The sequence below is a fragment of the Alligator sinensis genome, unplaced genomic scaffold, assembly GCF_000455745.1.
Source record: "Alligator sinensis unplaced genomic scaffold, ASM45574v1 scaffold317_1, whole genome shotgun sequence".
NCBI lineage: Eukaryota > Metazoa > Chordata > Crocodylia > Alligatoridae > Alligator > Alligator sinensis.
In genome coordinates this window covers 282,691-295,830 of record NW_005842582.1, presented here as the reverse complement: position 1 = coordinate 295,830, position 13,140 = coordinate 282,691, and positions in this window count along the sequence as shown.

The window sequence follows — 13,140 nt, the reverse complement described above, 5'->3', positions numbered from 1 at the left end:
GGCTGGCACTGTTAATAAACGCTGCTCCAGAGCCCTTTGCTGTCCGCTCCAGCGACTCCTTACCCGCCGTTTGCATCTGAGCCTCCAAGTTTGCGTACTCCCTTAGTAGGCCCGTTACTGCACGGAACAGCACTTTTATCATCTTTCCCTTCTTCCATTTAGTTAGACCCCACTTGGGCTTGTGACGGCCCTTAGTTTCCAAATCTTCCCATAGCTGAACGAGGAGCTCATGGCCCCGCAACTCAGGCACCAAGTCCGGACAGTTGAACCAGTCCACTGGGGTGGGTTCCCCCCCATCCTTTAAGTATCGGGTGCATTGAGCGAACTCCTGAGCGGGGGTCAGCTTTTCTGCCTTCTGCGCCTTCACCCCGGCTAGGGATATGGTTGATGTTTCCTGCGGGGGTCAATAATAGACCCGGCCGCTCCCCATTATGCATCCGAACTCCCCAAGGGATAGCTTAGTTCTCCATTCTTTCACTATGGCTTCTTCTCTTTTTACGGAGAAGTAACCATCAATATTTCTTTCATCCCCTTCTACCGCCTGGTGGTAAGCGATATGTGCCCATAGATCATTTGCATTCTCTACGCGGCGGGTCCCGGTGCGCCACGGGCAGCACCCAATCAGGTTCATCTCCATCACCGTGCCCATACATCCCATCCTCGTCGCCATGTCTCGGACGGCCAGAGCCGACTCGAGGTGATTTAGAAATTGCTCGTTTGTCAGGGCGGGCTGGTGAATGGAGAGGCAAACAAGGTTTAATGGTTGCAAAAACATTTACTTACGCCGCTTGTAGTTGCGACGCAGATGCTCCGGTCGTCTGAACAACTATGTGAGTTGTTCCAGCTGGCGAGGCCCAAGCCAGTTAATCCATCCGCAGTTTAAGCCGGCAGGAAAAGGGTACGTCTGGGATTGCGCTCGGCGACGGGAAGAAGGATCGATAGGTGATCAGTCTATAGATCAGCTAGCCACAAGTCAGATCTCTTTAGAGGCACTCTGCAGCGTGCTCAAAGTTCTTCGACTTGGGCGGAAGTCGCGTGAATTTTTAAACGGCTAGCAGGCCAATTACTAGCCGCCACGTAGGAATAATTTAGAGCTGGCCAATAGTGGGACACAAATTTGCAGTCGAATAGCGGGAACTCTTTGCACCGTGCATTTCTGTGCTGCAAGGAAGAAATGCACCCTGCAAAGAAAGCTACAAATTGGTGGGAACTCTCCTGCACCGAGGTTCTTCTGTGCAGCAAAAACCTTCGCTGTGCAAGAGGCTCTCATGTGGCAAGAAAATTCCATCGTGCCGAGGCACCAAAATCACTGGGTTGTGACAGAGAGTAGGAGGGCTAGCTCTCCTGCTTGTTCCTCATCTCCTGGCATTAGTGTACAGGCACCTGAGTCTTCCAATTGAGACCCTCAATTATATATCATGCTGAGGGAGAACCATTCCCTCAACTCTTGTAAGAGTGGCTCTCCTAGTGTTTCCAACATTGGAACTTTCTTGTGTGCCAGTCCCCAGCCATGCTCTAGTCAATGTTTCCCTGTCCCCCAGTGATCTTAGTTTAAAGCCCTATCTAGAAAACTGGCCATTCTGGTTGAGAACAGGGACTTACCCCTCCATATGAGGAAGATACCATCCCTTCCCAGGAGTCCTCTCTCCCTGAAATGTGCACCGTAGTCAAAGAAACCAAAGTCCTCTTGGTAGCACCACCGCCAGAGTCATCGGTTCATTTTATGACGTATCCTACCCTCCTAGGTTCATGGCTTGTAACCGGGAGCACAGAGGAAAAGACTACCTGCACCCCCTATCCCTTGAGCTCAGCCTTCAGAGCCCTGTAGTCACCCATGACCCAGTCTGGATTACTTCTAACAGTGTCATTCATGCCACGTGGATGAGGAGCATGGGGTAGTGATTGGAGGGCCAGACGAGCCTAGGGATCCTCTCCGCAACATCCTGGATGCGGGCCCCAGGGAGGCAGCAGATCTTTCAAGCTAGGGGAACTGGATGGCAGATGGGTCCTTTGGTGCCCCGCAGGAGGGAGTCCCCCACCACGACCACCCTGTGCCTCCTCTTGTGGGTGACAGTTTGCTGACTATGCTTCTCCTTCTCCAGTGCCTCCATCAGGGCCTCCTTACATGTGGTGAGGGGAGCATACCTGTTGTGCAATGATTTTTGAGAAAAGGCTAAAAGAACTGGGATTATATAGTCTGGAGAAGAAAAGATTGAGTCAGTCTTCAAATACCTGAAAGCAGTTATAAAGAGGAGGGAGATAGCCTTTTCTATGTGGCTGTAGAGGACAGAATTAGGAACAATGGTCTCAAACTGCAGCACAGACAATTTAGGTTGGAGATTAGGCAGAATTTTCTGCCTATGCAAGTGGTCAAGCATTGGAATAGGATACGTAAAGAAGTTTTGGAATCTCATTCCTGGCAATTTCAAGAACAGTTTAGATAGACACTTGGATAGCGCAGTTTAGTCAGGGATGATTCTTCTTTGTGCAGGAGGCTCAAGTAGATGACCTCATAAGATCCCTTCCAACCATACTTTCCTATGACTCTATGATCCTATGATCAACATGTCCATAGCTTGAATAGCATTATTTTGAGAAACCTGAGGAACACAAGAGAGCAGAGATTGGCAAAGATTAATGGAGAGGTTGTTTCAAACACACTGGGTAATGTTCAAGAATACACCTGATCTGCTGTTCTACTTTCTTGTTCGTGCCCTGTACAACCTTTTTGATATGCTGTTCTGCTTTCTGCTCCCTGCCATGGGCTTCTTCTTGTTTGATCTGCTGCTTTACTCCCTGCACTTGTGTTGCTGTGCTGTTTGCCCCCTCCCAGATCTGCCATTTGCCACCCACAGAGCATACCCATGCCATTTGTAGCAGTTGTGCTGCAGGTTGGCCAACACTTCTCTATGCAGTCTGAATACGCCAAAAGGGATTGCAAGGAAATGAAAGAGTTGGTGGGTCTAAGCCTAAGGACCAGTTGCATCAGAGATCATTACTGGGCATGTCTACACATGCCAAAGTTATGGGAGCAGTTTACTCTCAAGTAAGTTACTCAAGAGTAAATGCTCCCGGGCACATGTTTACACGTGCAGGGACATGAGAGCAGATTTGCTGCTCCTAGTAGCAAACTGATTCTGTTCCTGCAGCCCTCCAACCAGACCCTGCAGCAGCCAGGGAAGCACTAGGCTCCCCCTGGGTCCTAGCCCAGGGGCCAAGAGAGCTGTCTCCTGGTGTGGGCTGGGTCTTTGCTCCTGAACCTGGGAGCTCCCAGCCCCCACTCCGCAATCACAGGGCTGAAGCTGAGAGATCCTTGTTTCCCAGCCCAAGCCCCATGGCCGTAGGACCTGAGGTGGGACATCCTTCTCTCACAATGCTTGCCTCATGACCATGGAGCTGGCACTGTGAGATAAGGATCTTTCAGCCCCAGTCCCAAACCTATGATTGGAAAATGAGGGCTGGGAGCTCCCAGCTGCTGGGGTAGGGGGCCATTATTCCTGCCCGGGCTCTGGAAAGGGGAGACTGTCCTGGCACTAGGCACCTTCACAGGAAGCAGAGAACAATCTCCCGCCCCCTGTTGCCCAGCTGACTGGGAGCACATTTGCTGCCAGTCAGACGTCTACATGTATACTACTGCACAGCTACTAATCTTGAGTAAATTTGCTACTTGAATTTGGAGGTAGCAAATTTACTTGCAATTAGAGCCACTTACTGCACAGTACGCTTTTGCAAGTGTAGATGCAGACAATTACTGACAGTTATTAGTTCTACTGTGCAGTAAAGTGCCTCGTGTGGATGTGCCCACTGAGCAATATAAATTGCTTAGGGGTTAAGAGAACCCTTGGTATTAAAGCTGTTCAGGATGAGTACGAGAGCTGGTCTGGAAAAGATTAATTTCAATAATTTTGTTTTTGGACTGTTCTAAAACATTTCACTTTGAATCCATGTACTGCTTAACTGTTCTTCCATTGTGCTGCATTGTCCCAAAGGGTCCCATAGGCACTTTGGATGGCCTGTTCTATGGAGTGTAATGCATCAAGGGAACCTTGCCCATAGGAGAGCATGGGGGCAACAGCATGGGAGACTTACAGCTCTGAGGACGCAACACTTCTTTCTGGGAAATGCTTGTTAGTACTAGGTTGAAGTGAGTCATTCCAGGACAGCTCTACAAACTGAGATGAGATACTTTAAGGGTAGTCAAAATGTTAACATAAAAAATGTTAACAGTATATATTTTGTCATTTCCAAATAAACCTTTTATTTGGAACTGTTCATCTAAATAAAACTTACCATTTTTTTCTGATTAGGACTGAAAACGTATTAATATATAATTTACCATGGAATAAAAATACAATATAAAACAGTACCATTGAATTTATCATACCAAGGATTTATTGTAGAATGTATCCGAAGAGTTTAGTGATTCTGAGAACATCAATTCTGAGTGTGTCCATTTTAACGCATCTTAAAGCAGATGGATTTTCAGAAAGTAAGACATCTTCACCCTCTTAAAATGAGGGCTCTTTAAGGTCTCTCAAGTTCAATAGACATAAATGACACACCCAATATTAACAATCACTTTTGAAAATCTTATCCTGTAGATTCTTCAGGGCAAGAATGTATTTGTAAAATAGTGGGTAATTTTGGCTGCTGCTGCTCCCGCTACTGTGACTGATGAAGATGAAATGGCATAATTAATCAAAGTGAAGTCCAGATCTCAGTAGGGGAAGTACTGAGGAGGCTGAGAAAATTCTCCAATTTTAAAGAACCAGGTTAGGATGGAATCCAAAATTACTGGTTAAGGTGCTAAAATATATATATCATCTGCTCATGGTATGTCTAACAACATGTAACTAACTGAATGGTGGAAGGGAACACCCTGCCCATTAAAAAAAACATGAGGAAGGAAAGAGCAGATTCAAGGTGCCAGATTCTTAGTTTGCTTGCCCATGGACTGGAAGCTCCTTACTGGAATAATGGATGAAAGACTGGTCAAGTGTGGTGAAAAGGTGTTTCTTCAGGGACACAAGGATGCCAAAGAAGTCATGTTGGGTGAAGAACCATCTGATGGTGGACAACACTCACTTACAGATACCAGAAGAAAATGAGAGAACCTGCATTTATTCTAGGGAGATTAGACAAAAGCCTAAGGCAAGTTTCATACAAATGGCTCAGAAGACACCCTCACATGATCAAACTCAATGCATTGCTATTTGAATTTATATGCAGGGGTAGCATGGAGAAGTACGTGTTGTTTTGGAATACAATGATACAATCTAGACAAGGTCAGAGTACAACATGGGATCTCACAAGATGATTGAGTATCACCTTTGGGAAAGGGGTCCTGGATTCTAGCCTGGACCTTCACACCTAACGGGGCAAAAACATCCTTCCTGCTCTCTACCTATTGTAGCCAATGTTTATGAAATGCAAGGGGAAGTAGCTCTGCTTGAAGAGAAGAGCTTGAGAGAGGCCTGTTGCCTAGTGGTTAGAGCACTGGGCTGGGAAGTAGGAGAGATGCAAGAACTGAGCAAGTGCCCTAGTCACTAGGCTATGGGGGCACCTGGGCAGATGCAAGATGCTAGGCAACCCCTGAGAATAACACTCCTGGTGAAGTTAAGGACTTGCACTAAGGTCCAGACTTGCCTGGTTGGAATCAGTCGTGCTTGATGGGCCTGTAGCAAGCTGGGCAGCAGGATGTCAGCCAGCCCATCCCCTCAGGGGGATCATGGGGACTCATTGTTGCACCACTTGCAGGTCCTGCCAAATGATGGCTGCTGCTTCACTTCATCTCCCAGCTGTAGCCCCGTTTTCCTCGTTGCCTTGGCTAACATTCTGTGTTGCCCTCAGCTCCTGCTTTGGTCCCTGCATTTACCTTGCCCCCTTCTCCTGTCATTATGCTTGGCTCCTGCCTCAGGCTCTGGATTCCTGGCTCTTGATCTCAGGTCTTCATTTGACTCTTGACCCTTGTCTTGCCTCCTGAATCTAGCCCTTTTACTTCCTCATTGTGGTCTCTAATCTGGGCCCTAACCCTTAGAACAGACTCCTCATACCCTGGTTTGCAAGACCTGCTATTGCTTTCCTTATGCAGGAAGAGGCCTAGTGTAGAAAAGACATTGGATGCAGACAGTCAAGTACTGGTACTCTGCACTTCTATGGCAGTCATGGAGCAAGGGAGCTCTCACTCGATACAAGCACAAAGAGAGTGCTGGCCAGCGCCAAAACTTCAGTATCCAGGAGCTGTGGGGCCATCATCATTTATTTTATACAGAATCCCAAGACAGGGCAGAGGGCACTCCCCATTACCCCAGCAGAATGTGACCACCTCTGAGAGGAGCTGAAGAAATGTATAAATACTGTAGGAGCCAGGGATAGGGCATGGGGGGCACCCAGAAAAAGTAGAGGGAGCTGAGATGCTAGCCCAAAGTGTGGCTTCAGCAGCAGAGGAGGCACAGAGCCTGGAGGCACTCACTGGTTAACTGGTGCCCACCTTCACCTGGTGGTCTCCATTGTCACTTTCCAGAGGTGAGAAGCATCCTGGAATTGGGCACATACGAAATACTTCTGTGTTGACACAGTGGGTAGAGTACATGCCTGGCATAGGCCTCCTTCATGGCATCTGTGGATGGGCACAAAGCACGGACTCCATGGCGAAAGGCCGACAGGGGCCAAGGCCTGGAGGTTTGTCTGCTCTTGCATGGTTCTTTTCTCATAGTCAACAAGCACGGACAGGCCTCCAATCACCCTGTCTTTCCCAACACCCCTGGCCCAATTAGCCTCCCTCCCGCCCAGTTCCAGGAGAGCAGTATTCTTGTGTAACCCAGATGGTCCTCAGACAAGGTTCCCCCACTCCAACTGTAGGGATTTAGCAAGTGCTAGTTTACTGTGGGAGGGGTAGGTGCTTCCCTCCTATCCCCCATAGAGTAGAGCTGAGACCAGTTGAAATTTAACCATATACAGGTTTAATAGGAAAAGAACCAGGTTAAGATATGACAAAGAGGTGGAGATGAAAATGGGTGCAGGAGAACAAGAGGGGATTCAGTAAAGGTAAGGTACAAATATTCATCTAGCAGATGCAAATCAACAACTAGCTTGAGGCACAGGGTTTCACAAGATATAAGGTGCAGGTTCACAAAATGTGAGGCACAGGCACCCTAGAGGGGGATGGGAAGAGGTGAAGGAACCCTTCTACCCAGTGAGAATTCCCTCTCCCCAGCAATTCACCCCTCTGGTGCCTTAGCTAGGGATCAAATCCAGGTCTCCCCCATTGCAGATAAGAACTCTACCCCTGAGCTCTCAATGCCTGGGTGGCTACTTGCAGCTCTAGGCTCTAACCCTTCTGGGATCCTCCACATGCTGACTGCATGCTGAGTGGCCCAGCGCCATGCTGCTGGGGGTCAGATGCCTGAGCCACTGCCTGCCACTGGGGCTTAGATCCTCCCCACATGCTGCCTCTGTGTGCTGTGTTTGATCCAAGCAGGGTATCCCCTGCACACACTGGTGCTACTGAACCAAGCCCCACCAGCAACTCAGACCCTCTGCTGGCTTCAGGGCTCCTCTGGGGCAATCACTCCAACCCTGCTGGTCAGCTCTCACCAGCTATTCAGGGCTCCTCTTCTTCATCCCTCAGCGATCTCTCCCCCCGGGGCCAGGTGCATTGCCCCTTTTATCCCCCTCCAGGTGGCTGGTGGGACCAATCAGGTGACATGAGATGTGAGTCTAGTCTCAGGTCTTCCCTACCTGGCCCCTGGGAGAGGGGAGGCAAGCCTTCTCCTTTTTGGTGGGGAAAAGGAAATCTGCCCCCACCAATCATTTTTTAACTTTTTATTTTTTAACTTCTGGGCCAAGCCACCACCAGCTAGCCCATCATGCTTGCAAATCCCAATCCTATGACTGGGCCATATCATAATGGTCATTGACTGCTCTTCTGGAGACTCCTCCTAAAGAGTCTGGGGGAGGTAACCCTAATATATCTGCAGAGGACACCGACCCTGAGGTAACTTGCCCAACTCCCCATCAATATACCACTCCCCCATTTCCTCTTATTCCTAATGACCTACTTCAGCTACCAGCTAAGAGCTCCTGAGAGCTCAGGACAATCTCTTCTACCATTAGGACTGGGGAGGGTAAGATCTGTGGGTTCTTGCTAAACTGTCAGCCCCTCCCCCCCATGAAGAGTTTGAGCCTTGCAGACTGTCCTTGTCCCATGACACTTGTGTCAACTCTGCACTCAGAGAGCTCCAGTCCCTGTCCGGGAACTGCCAGGTCTGGGTTGGCTCATCCTCCCTGTTGTCAGGTACTCTGATCAGAAAGGTCGGTCCATGCCAAGTCCTGTCACGGACTCTGAGCAGACATGTCAACCTGGGCCAAGTACCTCAGCAGTCACACCTGCAGCAAGCCCCAGCTAATGAACTCTGCCCCAGGTTAGGAGCAGAAAGCATCCTGGTAGCACCACCTATCCATTTAGCACCAGCTAGGGCCCAGGGTCTGCAGGCCAGTCAACAGTTCTGCTGTGGCAAGCCCACTGGGTCATACACTCTGGTTTTCCTGGCTCCTGACACCAATTTGGCTCTGCTCTTGGACTTTGCCTTATGAATTAGCCCTCAGATTGGTACTCAGCATCTGATCCCTGTATCCTGGTTGCCATCCTGCGCACCTGCTCTGCTGAGGGACAGCACAAAACCTTTTCCGCTTGCAATTCACACCTCATTGCTGTGGGTCTCTTCTATAGCTGTTGCATTCTTGTGTGCACTGCACACTGGACTGGCCAGTCAACCATTCAAGGAAAAAAATATCCCTCTTTTACAGCTTTATCAATCCACTGCTACCCTTCTCCCCCCCAATATATACATTAAGAGGAGCAAGCAGGTAAAGGGGGCCCTCTAGAGGATACATGGAATGAAGAATTTCTCTCATTGAACATTATTCCCCCTCACCACTATGTTTCTCAATTCCCCTTTATCCTTATGCTTTGGTCTCTTCAGGCATTGAAGTTTGAATTTTAAATGCCATAAAATGTATTATATTTTTCTAATTGCATATTATAATTTTGATTATTTTTTGCACACCATGATGAGTATTCCTACAGGAGGGTGGTTAATGGAGATGAGATGATGATGATTATTTCTATGACTGACATTGATTAAATTTCCTTCATCCCAGCAGGTATGTTACCAAAAAACCATTGCCAGCATTTGGATAGGTAGTAGTACCCAAACAAGCTGTTTCATAGAGGTAGGTCAGGTAACTCTATACTGCACTCTGCAAATCTCCCAAATCTGTAAGGTTGCTGTAATAAGCCTAGGCCCAGCTGGAAAGGTTTCTGCCCCATGCCCCAGCTGGAAGTAACCAGAGACTGGGATGAACCATCCCCAAGGGCTACAGGAAGAGGGTCCCATCTGCTCAGACCCTTATAAGCTCAGAGCAGATAAATTTGTGTGAGCAACAGACCACCTTGCTGTGCCCCTTATCTACTTGGAACCTCTTGCCTAACTCCTGCATGAACCCATTTCCTATCTCCTAGTCTCCTACTTCCCTCTGCACTCTTGCCTAGCTCCTGTCTGCATCCCTGCCTAAGCCCCTAGGATCTGAAATCTTTGCTTGTGATGTCTGGCCATTGGATCCTGACTTGTGCTCTCACAGTACATGTGATCCACCAGGACCACCCACAGCCCAATCCATTACAGTAAGTAAGACTACATTAGGGTCATGTCACCTACCAGTGAAATACAGCTCTTTAATTTTGTGACTCAGTACAAACGTGGTGGGCTTGGCGTTCTGCCCAGGACCGGGCTCGGAGAAACTCAGTTCTGATTGGTGGAATATATGTTGGGGAAGAGTGGCCCCACCCACACAAGGGAGGTGGCGGGGGAAGAGTGAAGAGCTCCCGGACTTGATTGAACACTGCGCTTTGCAGGTCTGGAAGACTTTGGGGAGGAGCTTCTGAAGAGAATAAAAAGAGCTGCATGCCCAGCACACAGCAGACTTGGCGAGGGACTCAAAAAGAGTGGGGTTTAGAAGAGTCAGGGAGAGCTGCCTGGCAGGTGAGCCAGCACCTGGAAGAGCCCCTAAAGCCACTGCCTGGGGACCCCACAGTGGGAGTATCTACAGTGCACAGAAGCGCTGCACAGAGCTTCGACTCTGGGAGCTGCAGGAGGCTGCTTGGGTCCATCCACGATACACGAGAGCAGTGCACGGAGCCTCAGTCCTGAGTGTCGCAGCAGGCAATTTGGGCCTGTAACCCCAGCAGGGGCAGGGTAGCTGGAGCCAGTAGCTGGCTCGCCTTTGCTAAAAAAGCCCCGGAGCCCTGAGCGAGGGGGCCCGGGAGAGAGAGAAAGCCCCGGCACAAGGCCGGAATCAGCTGAGCTTGGGTAGTGTGGCTTGGCTGGATGACAGAGCCCTCGGTGCCCAGAGCAGGGCACAGGGCCATGGGTGAGACCCCAGCATGAGGCCAGGGAGGCGGAAAATGTGGAGTGGCTCAGCCTGGTTGCCTAGAGTGCAGTACCAGGCTAATGCGGAGAGCCAGAGGCATAGAAAACAGGGCCCCCAAGGAATCGGCGACCCCAGAGATGTGCCTCAGCCAATCCAGAAAGGGAGCATGAGTGATGTGGGAAAGCGGGTCCCCACAGGGGAGGGAAAGCTTCTCGGGCAGGAGAGGAGCTTGGCCCTCCAAGCTCTCCTGTTTGAGGGTGGTGAAGGGGGCCAAGCCAGGGTCCCTATACAGGAGTGAACTCCCAGGCCTCTTATGGAATTGTGAAATGTGTTTCCTACCTGGGTTGATAGATGCCTTACCTACTGATGCTAATAGCTGTATGATGTGTTACACATGCCTCATAAATGGTCGTTAATTGATGCTGACTTCAATATGTTAATTGTTGTTATTACTAACATATGTTCATTATTGGGATTTATATAAGGGTTATTTGTCTGTATTTGCAGCTTACATATTTACCTGTGTATTGTGTAATGCCTTACTTGGATGTGTGTCCCCTGATGTGCAGTCCCCTTTAGAGGGCCCCCTCCACCCTTTGTGTGGGCTCTATCCCACTCGTCCACTGCCATACTCTGTGGTTACTCCTGGTTACCCACTCCTGAGTTCATTTACCTGTGCTCACCTTCATCCAGGGTCCACCTCTGCATTGGCAACAGGAGGAGACTAGAAGATTTACCCATTGGGTTTCTAGGGTCACTCCACTGGGATTTTTGTTGGGTGAGATACTCCATAGAAGAGGGTCCCCCATATTTCATGATGGTTGTCATTTGTTTTACCTATTGTAAATATTCTATCACAGGTGTATTTATGTATATATATATATAAATGAATAATACATTTTAAATAGTTAAGTAACATTGGCCTGGCCTGGCTCTATGAAGGATAGAGGGAGCTGAGGCTAAGTAGCAGCTTTCCTCTCACAGCACCCTAGCCTGCCTATATATCCCATCCGGTTGAGGACGGGCACACCCTTGGGTGTACCCATGTTACACAAGTGTTAGAGGATAAGTGGGGCATCTAATAGACAACCACAATGTTCCTTGTATCTGTCTGGATCGGGAACCTGGGTGAACTTTAGTTCATGCCTTTGTGGAGATGGGCCAGTGAACTGCTAATCTGCTGTCTATGTTTGGAAACCCCAAAGGTTGGTTGCAAGGTATGGTGGGATCAGGCTAGAGTCTGGCTTAGGGCTGCTTATTGCTCCTCAATTCATAAAGGATGTTCCATGAATAAGGAGCAGCAAGCACTGTGGAAAATAAAAGACTATACATGGGAAAAGTGGTTAGTTCCCAGTCCCATAACTGGGAATATCAGTAGGCTATACATTCCCTGGTCCACAGTGCCTTGATGTTTCTCAGACTCACTGGGCGCATCTACATGAGATGCTTTACATGAGATTAGAGCAAATTACTGCACAGTGAGTGTCAGCATCTACATGTGCAGATGCTTAATGGTCACATCTACACGAGACACTGTGGTACTGTAGCAACAAGCTACTGTGCCCTACGTTGCTATGGTGCCATAGTGTCACCAGGCATGAACTGTGACACCAACGCTACTGTGCAGTAGTAATGAGCTACTGTGCAGTAGCTTGTTGCTACTGTGCAGTAGCATCTGAAAAAAACCCATGCAGCAATGGGACTGCACATTAACACCAGTTACTGTGCAGTCATTTAGTACTCAGTTAAGCAAGTACTAAATCACTGTGCAGTAACAACTGCAGAGTCAGCTGCTCATGTAGGCGTAATTTGCTTTAATCATGAGTAAAGTTGCTGCTTGTATATACAGGTAGCAAATCTATTCATGATTAGAGCAAATTACACCTACATGAGCGGCCAACTATGCAGTGTAAATTGCTGTTTTATTTGCTACCTGTATATACAAATAGCATATTTAATAATGGTTACTTACTGCTCTGTATGGCATATGTAGATGGCCAACTGGAAACAAAATTGCTCCTAGTCAGCCAGGCAGCAGGGTGTGGGAGATTGCTTCCTGCCCCCTGGAGCTGCCTGCTGTTAGAGCACTAGAGACTGGTCAGGGAAAATGTCTCTGTGCTCCTGCAGCAGGGAGCTCACAGCCCCTGCTCCACAATCATGGAGCAGGGGCTGGGGAAATTGTTCCTAGCTGCATAACTGCAATTTATGACCAGGTTACAAAACATGATTTTATGACCAGGTTACAAAACACCTGGACGCAGGAGTAGGGGTTGACATCGTTTACTTAGACTTCAGGAAGGCCTTCGATACGGTATCCCACCCCATACTGGTGAACAAGTTAAGAGGCTGTGACTTGGATGACTACACAGTCCGGTGGGTGGCGAATTGGCTAGAGGGTCGTACCCAGAGAGTTGTAGTGGATGGGTCAGTATCGACCTGGAAGGGTGTGGGCAGTGGGGTCCCGCAGGGCTCGGTCCTTGGACCGATACTCTTCAATATCTTCATCAGCGACTTGGACGAGGGAGTGAAGTGTACTCTGTCCAAGTTTGCGGATGACACAAAACTGTGGGGAGAAGTGGACACACCAGAGGGCAAGGAACAACTACAAGCAGACATGGACAGGTTGGACAAATGGGCAGAAAACAACAGAATGCAATTCAACAAGGAGAAATGCAAAGTGCTGCACCTAGGGAGGAAAAATGTCCAGCA